Here is a 17,734-nt window from a genome sequence, read left to right on the forward strand (position 1 = left end):
AGCTGGTACCTAAATTTGAATTTGAATCAAGGAGCTGCGAATCTGCAAGGAAATGCTCCACTGCTGATCTACAAACTGGAAGAGATTCAATGCTACATTTAGGAGGGGATTGGAAATAGACAGATGGGGAAGCACATTACCGAGCAACGGAGCCGGAGAAATTGGATTATGGTCACCTGCTAATTGATTCTATTGTTGTTGAATTAATTAATGCATATGACTTGACCTAGAGGCTAATTTTGTAAGGGGTACGTTGACATCAAGCAGAACCATGTTAACTTACAGTCAAATGCTCTCTCGTTGAGCTACAGCCAGGGACGCAAGCCCTGGTTGCTGAAAAGATTCAGTAATAAGTCCAAGAAAGACATGGATACGCAGTGAAAGGATAAAAAGAGGATAAAAAATCAAAGTTATGAGGTGAATTGGTCAGCTCTGCACAGGAGCCAAAATGGAGCAGAATGGATTGGATCACTGTTACCTATATATATGGTATTCCTTGCTGTTTGCTGTATTCCTTGGGCAGAAAGCAAAATACTTGCTCTTACATTGATTTGATGAGGGGGCATCTGGATTTGAACCAGGGACCTCTTGATCTGCAGTCAAATGCTCTACCACTGAGCTATACCCCCTCAGCTATAGCTAGCAAGACTAAACGTTTCTGTAGTAGATTTTGAAGGGCAATACGTTCAGTATTCATCAGGAAATTACTTACAAGGCAAGGACTAATTTGTATATTCTTTTACAGGAAATGTGTGTTACTGGCTAGAATAGTGTTTTCATTGCCCATCACTAATTACCATTCAGGAGGCGGTGCTGAACAGCCTTCTTCAATCTGCATGCCCAAGTGGTGCAGGTGCATCCATAGGGCTGTTTAAGAGGGAGTTCTTGGATTTTGACCCAACAACAAAGAACAGTGATACCATTCCAAGTCAGGATGGAGTGTGACTTGGAGGGAAACCTGCAGCTGGTGGTGTTCCCATGCATCCGCTGCCCTTGCCCTTCTAAGTGGTAGAGGCCACATGTTTGGAATGTGCTGTACGAGGAGCCTTGGTGAGTTACGACATTGCATTTTGTAGATGGTACACACTGCTGCCACTGTGCATCAGTGGTGCACCAACTGCATGTTGGAGGTGCTGGGCGGGGTGTGAATTAAGCATGCTGCTTTGTCCTGGATGAAAAGTAAGGGATTGGGTTGGATTAGATAGCCCTGCTCGAGGGTGAAAACCACCATAATGGACCAGAGAGCCATGATCTGCATGGTATTCGTTGATCATCAGGTAGAGAAACACATATGCAAATTGGACATTCTCCAATCAATAGTCATTTTATGGCAGGATACTTGGTTTTGAACCAGTGAAGTTTTAATTTGCAGTCAAATGCTCTGCCACTGAGGTATACCCCCTCAGCAAAATGACAGAATCCAATAAAGTTCTGTAGACTTCAATAGAGAATTGTCTAGGTACTCATAGGGAAATGGTTCACAGGGCAAGGACTGAAAAGTGAGAGACAGATCGGGTAGCACATTTCAGAGCAAAGGAGGAAGAAACAAGAGACTGATGGAATCTGGTTATCTCTGCCAGGAAGCTGAAGGAATTGGATCTTCATCACCTGTTATTGCTTCTCTGGTTGCTGGAGAGATGAATACTTATGCATTTCACCTGTATTTTGATTTTACAAGAGGAATTAAAGCAGTGACCGGTTGCTCTGCAATCAAATGCTTTCCCATTGAGCTACACCCACTGACACAAACTGTGGGCACTGAAACGATTATGTAACAAGTTCAAGAGAAACATGGATACACATTGAAAGGGGAATGTTTTGCAGGGTAGGTGGATAAAAAATCAAAGATGTTAGATGAATTGGTTAGTTCTGCACAGGAGCCAAAAGGGAGCAGAATGGATTGGATCACTTTCACCTGTGTGGCATTCCTTGCTGGTTGCTATGCCCCTTGGGCAGAACAAAGCATGCAACTTACACTAAGGAGAACTCTATGAGGAAGCACCTGGATTTGAAATAAGAACAGCTTGATCTGCAATCAAGTGTTCCACCAACAAGCTATACCCCTTCATTCAAAAGCAGTTCAAAAAAATTCTAGGGTAGACTTTGAGAGACAATTCAATAGGTGCTTATCAGAAAATCATTTACAAAGAAAGGACTAGTTTGTATTCTTTCATGTGAAGGAGGAATCGCAGGCTGGAGCAGCATTCTGATTGCCCATCCCTAATTGCCCTTGAGAAGGTTGTGCTGAGCTTCTTTCTTGAATCTGTGCAGTGCATGTGGTATAGGTACATCCACAGGACTGTTTCAGAGGGAGTTCATGGGTTTGTAGCCAGCAACAGTGAAGGAACAATGAGATCATTCCATGTCAGGATGAAGTGTGGCTTGGAGGGAGACTTGTTGTGGTGCTCCCATGCATCTGCTGCCATTATGCTTCTAAGTGGTAGAAGTCATGGGTTTCGAAGGTGCTGTTGAAGGGGACCTGGTGAGTTGCTGCAGTTCATCTTGTGGATGGTATAGTTTGATGCCACTGTGTGATGGTGGTACATGGATTCAATGTTGGAGGCAGTGAGTGGTGTGCCAATCAAGCATGCTTCTTTGTCCTGGATGAAAAGCAAGGGACTATGCTGGATTAGATAGCCCTGGTCCAGACTCAACAATCAACATAAGAGACAATAGAGGGATGGTCTGCCTGCCATTCTTTGACTGCTGCTTTGGTTGTTGTCATAAGAACATAAGAACTAGGAGTAGGCAGTTCAGCCCCTCGAGCCTGCCCCGCCATTCAATATGATCATGGCTGATCTCATTTCGGCCTCAACTCAAATTTCCCACCCTCTCCCCATAACCTTTCAACCCGTTACTAATTAAAAATCTGTCTCTCTCTTCCTTAAATTTATTCAGTGTTCTGGCATCCACTGCACTCTGAGGTAGTGAATTCCACAGATTCATGAGCACTTGAGCAAAGTAATTCCTCCTCATTTCTGATTTAAATCTACCATCCCTTAGCCTAAAACTATGGCCTCTCATTCTAGAATGCCCCACAAGGGGAAACATCTGCTCCACATCTACTTTGTCTATCCCTTTTAGCGTCTTATATACCTCAATTAGATCTCCTCTCATCCTTCTAAACTCTAGCGAGTATAGGCCTAAACTGTTCAATCTCTCCTCATAAGACAAGCCCAGCATCTCTGAAATCAATCTTGTGAACCTCCTCTGAACTTCCTCCAGTGCAACTACATGCTTCCTCAAATAAGGGGACCAAACCTGTGCACAGTACTCCAGGTGCGGACTCACCAATGTCTTATACAGTTGCAACAACACTTTCCTATTTTTATACTCTATTCCTTTAGCAATAAATGCCAAAATTCCATTTGCCTTCCTTATTACCTGCTGTACCTGCATACTAGCTTTCAGCAATTCATGCACAAGGGGACCCAGACCCCTCTGCACTGAAGCATTCTGAAGTTACTCTCCATTTGAATAATAAGTTGCCTTTTTATTCTTCTGACCAAAATGGATAACCTCACACTTATCCACGTTAATCGCCATCTGCCAAATTTTGGCCCATTCACCTAACCTGTCCATATCCGTTTGTAAATTTCTTATTTCTTCATTGCAATTTACTTTCCCACCTATTTTGGTGTCATCTGCAAATTTAGCTATAGTACCTTCTATCTAGGTCAATCCAAGTCATTAATATAGATTGTAAATAGTTGGGGCCCAAGGACCAACCCCTGTGGCACCCCACTAGTTACAGCTTGCCATCCAGAAAAAGACCCATTTATCCCAACTCTCTGCTTTCTGTTGATTAGACAATCCTCTATCCAAGCTAGTATATTACCCCTAACTCCGTGTGATTTTATCTTGTGTATTAATCTTTTGTGCGGCACCTTATCAAAGGCCTTCTGGAAGTCCAGATATACTACATCTACAGGATCCCCATTATCCACTTTGCTTGTCACATCTTCAAAGAACTCTAGCAAATTAGTCAAATGCGATTTACTCTACATAAAACCATGCTGACTCTGATGGATTGCATTTTAACTTTCTAAATGCCCCATTACTACTTCCCTAATAATAGATTCCAACAATTTCCCAATGACAGTCGTTAAACTAACTGATCTATAGCTTCCTACTTTCTGCCCCCCCACCCCCCACCCCTCTTTTTGAAAAAGGGCATTATATTAGTATTTTTCCAATCCACGGGAACCTTTCCAGAATCCAGGGAATTTTGGAATATTATAGCCAATGCATCCACTATCTTCACTGCCACTTCCTTTAGGACCTTGGGATAGGCCATTAGGTCCTGGGGACTTGTCACCCTTTAATCCCAATAGTTTGCTCAGTACTTTTTTTCTACTGATGGTGATTGTTCTAAGTTCCTCCTCTATACCCTCTGCACTACCTGTTACAATTGGGGTGGTACTAGTATCCTCCACTGTGAAAACTGAGGCAAAACATTGATTAAGCATCTCTGCCATTTCTGCATTCCCCACTATTAGCTCCCTAGCTTAGTCCTCCAAGGGACCAACATTCACTTTAGCTACCCTCTTTCCTCTTATATACTTGTAGAAGCTTTTGCGATAAGTTTTTAAATTTTGCACTTGTTTTCTTTCATAATTTATGTTTGTTCTTTTTATTATTTTTTTAGTAACCCTTTGTCGATCTTTAAGTTTCCCAATCTTCCAGCCTGCCACTGACCTTTGCAATTTGGTATGCCTGAGTTTTTGCCTTTATGTTATCTTTAACTTCCTTACTTAGCCATAGATGCTTTTTCCCAATCTTACCATCTTTCTTCCCCTTTGGAATATATTTTACTTGGGAGGAATTGAATATCTCCTTAAATATCTGCCACTGTTCATCAACCGTCCTACCTTGTAGTCTTCCTGCCCAGTCCACTTGGGCCAAACCTGCCCTCATGCCTATGTAGTTATCTTTGTTTAAATCCAGAACACTAGTGTGGAACCCACGTTTCTCGCTCCCAAACTGCACTTGAAATTCTAGCATGCTATGATCACCCTTCCCTAGAGGATCCGTTACTATGAGATCATTAATTAATCCGATCTCATTACACAAAACCAAATCCAGAATAGCCTGCATCCTGGTTGGTTCCACAACATATTGCTCCAAGAAACAATTTCTAGTACAGTCTATGAACTCTCTCTCTCGAGGCTACCCTTGCCAATTTGATTAGTCCAGTCTATAAGCATATTAAAATCACCCATGATTACTGTCGTGCCTTTCTTACATGCTCCCAGTATTTCCTGGTTTATACTGTGCCCTACTGCTAAACTGCTGTTTGGAGACCTATAGATTTCTCCCACCATGGACTTCTTTCCCTTGCTATTTCTTATTTCTACCCAGACTGATTCTATGTCTTGCTCTCCAGTGTCTGTATCATTCCTTGCTAGAGCACTGACCTCTTCCTTTACTAACAAAGCTACGCCACCTCCTTTCCCTTCCTGCCTTTTGTTCCAAGACACTGAGTACCCTTGGATATTCAACTCCCAAACCTGTTTTCCCTGTAACCACGTCTCAGTAATTGCCACCAAATCATACTTATTATCTCTATTTGTGTTGTTAACTCATTAGTTAATGCTATGCGCATTCAGGTACAAAGCCTTTAAGTTTGTCCTATTGTCAATTTTCCCTACTCTTATGTGACTCTTTGGCGCAATATGGCATTCAGACACCCTGTCCCTTCCTTTCACTTTTTGAAAGCAAACAGACTCGTCACTAACCTGTACTCTTACCCACTCCTTAAACTTTGATTTTTTTATATATCCATGCAACTGAACCCTCCCCCACAACCCCCGCCCACCCCCCACTATTTAGTTTAAAACCCTATCTACGACCCTAGTTATGCAATTCTCCAGGACACTGGCCCCAGCCTGATTCAAGTGGAGCCCATCTGAACAGAATAACTCCCTCTTTCCCCAGTACTGGTGCCGATGTCCCATGATTTCAAACCCACTTCTCCCACACCAATCTTTGAGCCACACATTTACCTCTTTAATCTTATTGACCCTGTGCCAATTAGTTCATGGCTCAGGTAGTAATCTGGAGATTATTACCTTTTTGGTTCTGCTTTTTAATTTAGCCCCGAGCTGCTGGTATTCCCTCAGCAGAACCTCTTTCCTTGTTCTACCTATATCGTTGGTACCTATGTGAACCATGATAACTGGATCTTTCCCCTCCAACTCTAAATTCCTCTGCAACCCAGATGAGATATCCTTAACCCCGGCACCAGGTAGGCAATATAGCCTTCGGGACTCTCAATCCTGGCTACAGAGAATAGTATCTGTTCCCCTAACTATACTATCCCCAATTACAGTTACATTTCCTTTTCTCCCCCCACTTGAATGTCTCCCTGTACCACGGTGGTGTGGTCAGTTTGCTCATCCTCCCTACAGTCCCCACTCTTGTCCACACAGGGAGCAAGAATCTCATGAAGCTATTAATATTTATAATATTATTGAAAAATACTTTTCTTTTAAAATAGAAGTTTAGCCTGTTTAATTGGATTAAACCAGCTAGCCTGGGTGCTTTGATGTGTGCTAGTCTTGAGATGCAAAGGGGTAGACTGCATTTGTATTTTTTGAATACAGCATTAAAGAAGTGGGATGAAATCTTGCACCTAGCGAGCACAGACCAAACAATATGTTTATATTGCTAATAAAATTGCTACTACGAAAGGGGTTTTATTTTTAGAAGAGGTTGGTTCAAAGAGGCTGGTGATACAATGAGAATTTGCATTCAATGAGCTGTGCTGGGTATAACTTCAGCAGTTTTGTGCATATAGAGCAGAGTCAATGTAAGATCAAAGAAACTGTAAGTCTCCAATGAACTGCACAGGAACCAAAGTGAAAAGAATCTCATTTTGAATTCCTAAGGTGAAAATGATTTGCCTGGGGGTCTGCTTAAAAATCTATGGGTTGCTGTTGCCTGAATGGAGATTAGTCTGGAAATTTCTTAAAAGTTATTTTAGCAACAATTTGGAGACAGGTATTTATGTTTAATGTGTTGTAACTTAATAAAATGCTTCATTTAGTTTCATATAAAACCTGTTGAGAACTGGTGGTATGATTTCTGAATTTAAAGTTGCATCTCAAACATACCACCTAAAAATATAGGTTATGTCAGTTGTTTAAAGTTTCCCTCTGGGATTTTTAAACACATCAGCTTTACCGAAAGGACATCTCATAACAGTCATTAGGAAGAGAAATACACACATCAATTGCACATTTGGCAATCAGGGCTGACTTCAAACGAGCACTGTGGGCTTGAAGCAGGAACCCCTTAAATGTCAGTCAAACACTTGACCGCTGAGCGATACCCTCTCACTAAATGCACAGGTCCCAAAGAGACGCTGTTATAGATCTCAAGAGAGAATGAGCTGAGTCATCATCAGGAAATAACAGAGTAAACAATGAAAAGTGAGGGACATGGGATGAATAGGACCGCCCTACTCCAGAATGAAAATCAATATCATATACTGGAGAGCCACGATCTGCGTGACATTATTTGATCGCTACTGATCGTTAGAGGAATGATTGTGCAAATAGTGAATTTTAATTTTATGAGGTGGCACCTAGATTTGAATCAAGGAGCTGCAAATCTTCAGCAAAACGCTTCACTGCTGATCTACAAACTGGAAAAGTTTCAATACTACATTTCAGGAGGGGATTAAATACAGACAGGTGGGGAAGCACAATACCAAGGAACAGAGGAAGAATCAGAGTTATGGTAGAATTTAGTTACCTGCACCACAGAGCCAGAGGAATTGGAATATGGTCACCTGCTAATTGATTCTATGGTTGTTGGATAGATTAATATATATGATTTGTCCTAGAGGCTGGTTTTGTAAAGGGTACGTTGATATCAAACAGAAACCTGTTGACTTGCAGTCAAATGGTCTCTCGTTGAGCTACACCCAGGGACGCAAGACCTGGCTACTGAAAAGATTTAGTAACGAGTTCAAGAGAGACATGGAAAAGCACTGAAAGGGGAATCTTTTGCAGGGCAAAGAGGATCAAAAAAATCAAAGTTGTGAGATGAATTGGTTAGCTCTACACAGGAGCCAAAATGGAGCAAGAATGGATTGGATGGTTTTCACCTGCATGGTATTCCTTGCTGGTTGCTATGAACCTTGGGCAGAAAACAAAACATGCTACTTGTTCTTAGACTGGCTTTATAAGGGGGAACCTAGATTTGTTCCAGGGAATCTTGCAATCTGTAGTCAAGTGCTCTACCACTGAGTTATACCCTCTAAAGCAAAGTGGAAAAAACAAAATGTTTCATGGCAAAAATTGAAAGACAATGTGCTTGGTACTCATCAGGAAATCATTTATAGGGCAAGCACTTTTTTATCTTCTTTCACAGGAAGTGGGCGTCACTGGTTAAAATAGCATTTTTATTGCCCATCCCTAATTACCCATGAGAAGGTGGTACTGAACCACATTCTGGAATCACCACATATCTACATGATGTAGGTACATCCACAGGACTATTTCAGGAACATTGGATTATGGTCACCTGCTATTTGATTCTATGGTTGTTGGGTAGATGAGTGCATATGGTTTGACCTAGAAGCTGATTTTATAAGGGAGTATCTGTATATCAAGCAGAAATCCTGTTGACTAGCAGTCACTGAGCTACACCCAGTGACAAGCTCCGACTGCTGAAAAGATCCAGGAATGAGTTCATGAGACATGGATACACACTGAAAGGGGAATGTTTTGCAGGGCAAAGAGGATAAAAAAAATCAAAGTTATGAGGTGAAATGATTAGATCTGCATAGAAACCAAAATGGAGCAGAATGGATTGGATCACTTTTACCTGTGTGGTATTCCTTGCTGTTTGTTGTATTCCTTGGGCAGAAAACAACAAGCATCACTTACTTTGACAAGGGGGCACCTGGATTTGAACCAGGAACTGCTTGATATGCAGTCAAATACTCTACCACTGAGCTACACCCCCTAAGCTATAACAAAAGAGCCTAAATCTTGCTTTAGTAGATTGTGAGGGACAATATGCTACATATTCATTTGGAAATCATTTTCAGGGCAATTTGTATATTCTAATTTGTATATTCTTTCACAGGAAGTGGGTGTTGCTGGCTAGAATAGTGTTTTCATTGCCCATCACTAAATACCATTCAGGAGGCGGTGCTGAGCAGCCTTCTTCAATTGCTGCATGTCCATGTGGTGCAGGTGCATCCACAAGACTGTTTAAGAGGGAGTTCATGGATTTTGGCACAACAACAGCCAAAGAACAGTGTTACCATTCCAAGTCAGGATGGAATGTGGATTGGAGGGAAACTTGCAGCTGGTGGTGTTCCCATGCATCTGCTGCCCTTGCCCTTCTAAGTGGTAGATGCTGCATGTTTAGAATGTGCTGTACGAGGAGCCTTGGTGAGTTGCTGCAGTGCATTTTGTAGATGGTACACACTGCTGCTGCTGTGTTTGGTGATGCACGGACTGGAGGTGCTGGGTGGGGGGGCGAATTAAGTGTGCTGCTTTGTCCTGGATGAGATGCGTGACATTATTTGATTGCTACTGATCACCAGAGGAATAGGTGCGCAAATAGTGAATTTTAATTTTATGAGGTGGCACCTAGATTTGACTCAAGAGGCTGCAAACTTGCAGTGAAATTCTCCACTTCTGAGCTACCAATAGGAAAAGATTCAAAACTACATTTCAGGAGGGGATTGGGTACAGACAGTTGGGGAGCACAATACCGAGCAATGGATGGCCAACGTTTCTTGTGGAGAATTTGGGAGAAAAATTTGGAGCATTTCACTGCAGATTTGCAGCTCCTTGATTCAAATCTAGGTGCCACCTTATAAAATTACAATTCACTATTCTCCAGAACATGATGTTGATTTTCACTCTGGAGTAGGGTGGTTCAATTCATCCCAGTCCCTCATTTTTCAGCATTTGCCCTGTAGATTATTTCCGGATGACGCCTCAGCCAATTGTGTCTCGGGGTATGTAACAGCGTCTCTTTGGCTTTGAGGGGAAAATTTTAAGTGCTTATCAGGAAATCATTTGCTCTGCAAGGAATAGTTTGTATATTCTTCCACTGAAAGTGGGCATGGCTGACTAGAGCAGTATTTTTATTGCCCATCCCTAATTGCCCTTGAGAAGGTGCTGAGCTGCTTCCTTGAATCTCTGCAGTGCATGTGCTGTAGGTACATCCACAGAACTCATTCAGAGGGAGTTTATGGATTTTTAGCCAGCAACAGCGAAGGAATGGTGAGATTGTTCCATGTCAGGATGGAGTGTAACGTGGATTGAGACTTGCAGGATGTGCTGTTCCCATGCATCTGCTGCCGTTGTCCTTCTAAGAGGTAGAATTCATGGATTTTAAAGGTGCTGTTGAAGGGGTCTTGGTGAGTTGCTGTAGTGCATCTTGTAGATGGTACAGACGATGTGACTGTGCGTCTGCAGTGCATTGACTCAGTGTTGGAGGTGGTGAGTGGCATGCCAATCACGCATGCTCCTTTTTCCTGGATGAAAAATTAAGGACTGTGGTGGATTAGATAACCCTGCTCCTGACTCAAAATCACCATAACAGACTGCAGTGGGATGACCTGTATGCCATTTGGCGATTGCTACTTTGGCTGCGAGGTAGAGTAACGCATACACAAATTGCACATTTATCAACCAGAATTGATTTTGTGCGGGAGCTTTGATGTGGCTTGAACCAAGGACCTCTTGATTTTCAGGCAATTGCTCTACCATTGAGCTACATCCCCTGACTGAAGCCAACTGCTCCAGAGAGATGCTGTTATAGTCCTCAAGAGAGAATTGCCTGAGTCATCATCAGGAAATAATTTCTTGGGCAAACAATGAAAAGTGAGGGACTGGGATGAATTGGACCACCCTACTCCAGAGTGTAAATCAACATCATGTTCTGGAGAACCATGATCTGTGTGACATTATTTGATCACTACTGTTCGCTAGAGGAATAGGTGAGCAAATAACGAATTTTAATTTTTTAAGATGGCACCTAGATTTGAATCAAGGAGCTGTGAATCTGCAGTGAAATGCTCCACTACTGAGATGCAAACAGGAAAAGGTTCAACCTGCATTTCAGGAGAGGATTGGATACAGACAGATAAAGGCAAAATACTGCGGATGCTGGAAATCTGAAACTAAAACAATAAATGCTGCAAAAGCTCAACAGGTCTGACAGCATTTGTGGAGAAAAAGACCAAAGTTACTGGCTCAAATCCATATGACTCTTCTTCAGAGCCAAAGGGAGGCGGAAACATAGTGAAATATAAACTGTTTAAGTGGGGTAGAACAGGTGAAGCTGGATCGAAGGCTAGCGATAGGTGGAGGCAAAGAAGAGGATGCTAAAGATGTCATCAACACAAGGTCAAAGGGTTGTTAATAGTGGTAGTACTGGTTAAAGGAGGTGTTAATGGTGACATTAAGAGTGGAAAGCAAAATGTGATAATGGCCAGACCAGGGTAAGCACTCTGGAAAGTGACAGATGGCCCTAGCAGGGGTGGAGTGAGAGGAGGGAACAGTGAGGGGAAAAAAGGTCGAAAATAGGCTAAAAGCTGGGGAGAAAACAATGAATAAAATTGAAAATTAATTTAAAAAATAATAATAATGAAAATACATGGGAAAATAATAAATAAAAAATAAAAATGGATATAGAGAAAACAAGATCAAGAAGGAGTGGGTATGGAGAGAGAATTCTTGGCCTGAAGTTGTTGAACTCAATGTTAAGTATGGAAGGCTGTAAAGTGCCTAATCGGAAGATGAGGTGCTGTTCCTCCAGTTTGAGTTAGGCTTCACTGGAAAATTGCAGCAGGCCAAGGATGGACATGTGGGCATGAGAGCAGGGTGGTGTGTTGAAATGGCAAGTGACAGGCAAGGGAGGTCTGAGTCATGCTTGTGGACAGACCGAAGGTGTTCCGCAAAGCGGTCACCAGTCTGCGTTTGGTGTCTCCAATGTAGAGGAGACTGCTTTGGGAGCAGCAAATGCAGTAGACTAAATTGAAGGAAGTTCAAGTCAAGCGCTGCTTCACTTGAAAGCCAAAATGGAGCAGAATGGATTGGATCACTTTTACCTGTGTGGTATTCCTTGCTGTTTGTTGTATTCATTGGGCAGAAAACAAAATACATCACTTGCTTTGACAAGGGGGCACCTGGATTTGAACCAGGGACCTCTTGATCTGCAGTCAAATGCTCTACCACTGAGCTATACCCCCTATCTGCACATTAAGGGGCAATTCAATAGGTTCTTATCAGGAAATCTTTTACAGGGCAAGGCTTAGTTTGTGTATTCCTTCACGGGAAGGGAGCACCGCTGGCTAGACCAGCATTTTGATTGCCCATTCCTACTTGCCCTTGAGAAGGTGGTGCTGAGCTGCCTTCTTGAATCTCTGCAGTGCATGTGGTGTAGGTACACCCACAGGACTGTTTCAGAGGGAGCTCATGGGTTTTTAGCCGGCAACAGTGAAGGAATGGTAAGTTTATTCCATGTCAGGATGGAGCGTGGCGTCAAGGGAGACTTGCAGTTTGTGGTACTCCCATGCATCTACTGCCATTGTGCTTCTAAATTGTAGAAATCATGGATTTCGAAGGTGCTGTTGAAGAGGCCTTGGTGAGTTGCTGCAGTGCATCTTGTAGATGGGTACACACTATTGTCACTATGCGTCGGTGGTGCACGGACTCAATGTTGGAGGTGGTAAGTGGTGCGCCAATCAAGCATGCTCCTTTATCTTGGATGAAAAATAAAGGACTGTGCTGGATTACATAGCCCTGCTCTGGACTCAAAATCACCAAAACGAATGATCTGTATACCATTCAGTGATTGCTGCTTTGGTTGTCAAACAGAGAAATACATGGACAAATTGCACATTTGTCAATCTGGGATTTTGTGGATCGGTGGGGGGGGGGGGGGGGGGGGGGGGGGGGGGTGTTGCGAGGAGGAGCCTGGGTTTGAAAATATAAACCTCCTGATTTAGTAGTTAAATGCTCTAACACCGAGCTATACCCCTTCATTAAGCAGGCAGAAGCCATAGAGATGCTGAATCAGACCCAGAGAGAGAATTGGCTGAGTCATCAGCAGGAAATAATCTACAGGGCAAACACTGAAAAGTGAGGGACTGGAATGGATTGGACCGCCCTACTCCAGAGTGAAAATCAACATCATGTTCTGGAGAGCCAAGGGCTGCCTGACATTATTTGATTGCTATTGATCACTAGAGGAATGGTTGTGCAAGTAGTGAATTTTAATTTTATAAGGTGGCACCTAGATTTGAATCATGGAGCTGCAAATTTGCAGAGAAATGCTCCACTGCTGAGCTACAAACAGGAAAAGATTCAACGATGCATTTCAGGAGGGGATTGGATATAAACAGATGGGGAAGCACATTGCCAAGCAACGGAGCCAGAATCAGGGTTCCGATAGAATTTGGTTACCTCCACCACCGAGCCAGAGGAATTGGATTATGGTCACCTGCTAACTGGTTCTATTGTTGATGGACCAATGAAAGCATATGAATTGATCGAGGAGTTGATTTTATAAGGGGGTATCTGTATATCAAGCAGAAATCCTGTTGACTTCCAGTCACTGAGCTACACCCAGTGACATCCTCCAACTGTTGAAAAGATTCAGTAACGAGTTCAAGGGAGACATGGATATGCACTGAAAGGGGAATCTTTTGCAGGGATGAATTGGTTAGCTTTGCACAGGAGCCAAAGGGGGGCAGAACTGATTGGATCACTTTCACCTGTGTGGTATTCCTTGCTGGTTGCTATGCACCTTGGGCAGAAAACAAAGTATTCAGCTTACACTAAGGACAATTTTATGAAGAGGGATTTGGATTAGAACCAGAAGCCACTTAATCTATAGTTTAATGCTCTATTATTGAGCCTTTGCAAATGATGACATGTTTCTAGGGTAGACTTTAAGGGACAATTCAATAGATGATTATCAGGAAATCATTTACAGGGCAAGGCCTAGTTTATATATTCTTTCATGGGAAATGGGCATCGCTGGCTAGATCTGCATTTTGATTGCCATCCCTAATTGCCCTTGAGAAGGTGGTGCTGAGCTATCTTCTTGAATTTGTGCAGTGCATGTGGTGTAGGTGCATCCACAGAACTCGTTCAGAGGGAGATCATGGATTTTGACCCAGTGACAGGCAAGGAACAGTGATATCCTTCCAAGTTAGAATGGAGTGTGGCTTGGAGGGAAACTTGCAGGTAGTGGTGTTCCCATGCATCTCCTGCCCTTGCCCTTCTAATTGGTAGAGGTCGCACATTTGGAAGGTGCTGTGCGAGGAGCCTTGGTGAGTTGCTGCAGTGCATCTTGTAGATGGTACACACTGCTGCTACTGTTCGTTGGTGGTGCACGGACTCGATGCTGGAGGTGCTGGGTGAGGTGTGAATTAAGCGTGCTGGTTTGCCCTGGATGAAAAGTAAGGGACTGGGTTGGATTAGATAAACCTGCTAGAGACATAATAGACAAGAGAGCCTTGATCTGCATGGGATTCGTTGATCATCAGGGGGAGAAACACATACACAAATTGCACATTCATCAATCAAAAAAGATTTGCTGGTTTTGAATCATAGAACTCTTGACTTGCAGTCAAATGCTCTGCCACTGAGGTATATCCCCCTCAGCAAAATCACAGAAGCCATAAAGGTTCTGTAGGCTTCAAGAGAGAATTGTCTAATTACTGACCAGGAAATGATTTACAGGGCAAGGTCTGAAAAGTGAGGGACAGATTGGGTAGCACATTACAGAGCAATGGAGGAAGATTCAATAGACTGATGGAATTTGGTTACCTCTGCCAGGGAGCTGAAGGAATTGGATCACATATTATTGCTTCTCTGGTTGCTGGAGAGATGAATACTTATGCATTTCACCTGTATTTTGATTTTACAAGAGGGTATGTGGAATTAAAGCAGCGACCTCTTGCTCTGTAATCAAATGTTTTCCCACTGAGCTACACCTATTGACACACCAGTGAGCAACGAAAAGATTATGTAACAAGTTCAGGAGAGACTTGGATACACACTGAAAGGGGAATGTTTTTCTGGGAAGGAGGATAAAAAAATTACAGGTGTGAGGTGAATTGGTTCACTCTGCAGTAGGGAGTGGAATGGATTGGATCACTTTTGTCTGTGTGGTATTCCTTGCTGGTTGCCATGCACCTTGGGTAGAAAACAAAGCAAGCAGCTTATACTAAAGACAATTTTGTAAGGGGGCACCTGGATTTGAACCAGGGACCTCTTGATCTGCAGTCAAATGCTCTACCACTGAGCTACACCCCCTTACTGAAGTCAAAAAGATGCTGTTATAGAGAGAGAATTGGCTGCGTCATCATCAGGAAATGATTTATAGGGCAAACAATGAAAAGTGAGGGACTGGGATGAATTTGGCCACCCTACTCCAGAGTGAAAATCAACATCATGATCTGAAGAGCCATGAACAGTGTGACATTTGATCACTAAAGGAATAGGCAGAAAATAAAAAATAACACTTTCTCTTAGATTGATTTTATAAAGGGGCACTGGGATTTGACCCAGCCTCTTATTTGACAAGCAACTCTAGCACTGTACCCCTCAAACCGTGGGCCTGAAAAGTTCCTAGGGTAGGCTTTCAGAGACAATTGGACATGTGCTTCACGGGAAATTGTTTACAGGGCAAGGACCATTTTTTAAAATTCTTTCTCCAGAAGTGAGCATTGCTGGCTAGACTAGAATTGTTATTGCCCATTCCTAATTACACACTGAAAGGTGAATGTTTTGCAGGCTCTACCACTGATGCGCTGATTTTGGAATCATCTTGATCTACCTCTTGCTGCTTATGGTCTTTGGCATGCAAGTAGTCCTGTGTTGTAGCTTCACCAGGTTGACTTCATTTTTGGGTATGCCTGGTGCTGATCCTGGCATGCCCCCCTGCACTCTTCATTGAACCAGGGTTGACCCCCTGGCTTGGTGGTAATGGTAGAGTGGGGGATATGCTGGACCATGAGGTTACAGATTGTGTTCGAGTACAATTCTGCTGCTGCTGATTGTCCACAGCACCTCATTGATGCCAAGCCTTGAGTTGCTAGATCTGTTCAAACTTTATCCCATTTAGCAAGGTGCTAGTGACACACAACACGATGGAGGGTATCCTCAATGTGAAGACAGGACTTCATCTCCACATGGACTGTGCGGTGGTCACTCCTACCGACACTGTCATGGACAGATGCATCTGCAGCAGGCAGGTTGGTGAGGATGAGGTCAAGTATCTTTTTCCCTCTTGTTGGTTCCCTCAGCACCTGCCGCAGACCCAATCTAGCAGCTATGTCCTTTAAGACTTGGCCAGCTCACTCTGATGGTGCTACCACCCACTCAGAGTACATTCTGCTCCCCTGTCATTCTCAGTGCTTCCTCTAAGTGATGTTCAACATGGAGGACTACTGATTCATCAGCTGAGGGCTTCCTTGCCCTTGTTTGACCTGATGCCATTAGATTTCATGGGGTCCTGAGTCGATGTTGAGGACTCCCATGGCAACTCCCTCCTGACTGTATACCACTGTACCGTCACCTCTGCTGGGTCTGTCCTGCTGGTGAGACAGGACATATCCAGGGATGGTGATGGTTGTGTCTGGGACATTGTCTGTAAGGTATGATCCTGTGAGTATGACTGTCAGGCTGTTGCTTGACTAGCCTGTGAGTCAGCTCTCCCAATTTTGGCACTAGCCCCCAGATGCTAGATGCAGGGTCCACAGGGCTGAATTTGCCATTTATCTTGGTCGATAGGCAGATGCTCTACCACTGCACTATATCCTCCTCAGTCATTCAGTCGGTTAATTTGTTTTACAAGACACGATTGTCCGCAGCAATCTGCACTAAAACATAAAACGCTGGAAGCACTCAGTGGGTCCAGTCTTCATTCCAACCAAAGGTCAGTGACTTGAAACATTAAACCTTAATTTCTTCCTCCACAGATGTTACCTGACATGCCGATCATTTCCAACAGTTTCTGATTGCACAAATATTTGCCATTTTACATGATAAATGTTGGGGAGGAGGGTCCTGGATATCAACTGTCATGAAATATGCCATCACACAGCTAAATCCAGGCATGTTAATACAATGGTTTTCCACCAATGAGGGGCTTGGCTCAATATTTTGTTTAATGAAGAACTAAAATGAAGGCCCAACGACTTATCATGCAGTCACTAATGTTCACTGCTGGCCTCGGTGGAAGGTGATGGTGTAGTGGTGCAGCTGCTTAACTCATAATCCAGGTGTCCAACCCAATTCTCAGGGAGCATCAATTCAAATCCCATCCTGGCAGCTGTTGAATTTTAAATTCAATTAATAAATCTGGAATATAAAGCTACAACCGTGCTAATTGTTGCAAAAAACCCACCTGGTTTGGTCATGTCCTGTTGGTCCCTTACCTGGTCTGGCTTACATGTGACTCCAGGCCCACACAGCACTCTTAGCAGTCTCCTGAAAGCAACTCAGTTGTACCAAACTGCTACAAAATCGAAAAGGAATGAAACTGGATGTACCACCCGGCCTTCACCTAGGCACCAGGAATGACAATGGCAAACCTCCCCAGGCCTGTTGTCCCTGCAAAGACCCCCTTGCCAAAATTGGGAGAGCTGCCCCACAGATGAGAGAGTTAATGGCACAGAAAGAGGCCATATGGCCCATGCCAGCCAATAAAGGTGGCACCCTGCCTAATCCAATTTCCAACATTT

General features: G+C 43.3%; 4 non-coding genes across 4 annotated transcripts; all 4 read right to left on the bottom strand.

Moving 5' to 3' along the window:
- Window positions 1-557: 557 nt before the first annotated feature.
- Window positions 558-629, bottom strand: trnac-gca. The gene has a single exon. It is a non-coding gene; the product is annotated as a tRNA-Cys (tRNA).
- An 8,275-nt stretch (window positions 630-8,904) lies between these two features.
- Window positions 8,905-8,976, bottom strand: trnac-gca. Its single transcript has one exon. It is a non-coding gene; the product is annotated as a tRNA-Cys (tRNA).
- A 3,178-nt stretch (window positions 8,977-12,154) lies between these two features.
- On the bottom strand, window positions 12,155-12,226 carry trnac-gca. The gene has a single exon. It is a non-coding gene; the product is annotated as a tRNA-Cys (tRNA).
- A 3,004-nt stretch (window positions 12,227-15,230) lies between these two features.
- On the bottom strand, window positions 15,231-15,302 carry trnac-gca. The gene has a single exon. It is a non-coding gene; the product is annotated as a tRNA-Cys (tRNA).
- Between the last annotated feature and the right edge of the window lie 2,432 nt (window positions 15,303-17,734).

The sequence above is a fragment of the Carcharodon carcharias genome, chromosome 23, assembly GCF_017639515.1.
Source record: "Carcharodon carcharias isolate sCarCar2 chromosome 23, sCarCar2.pri, whole genome shotgun sequence".
Classification (NCBI taxonomy): domain Eukaryota; kingdom Metazoa; phylum Chordata; class Chondrichthyes; order Lamniformes; family Lamnidae; genus Carcharodon; species Carcharodon carcharias.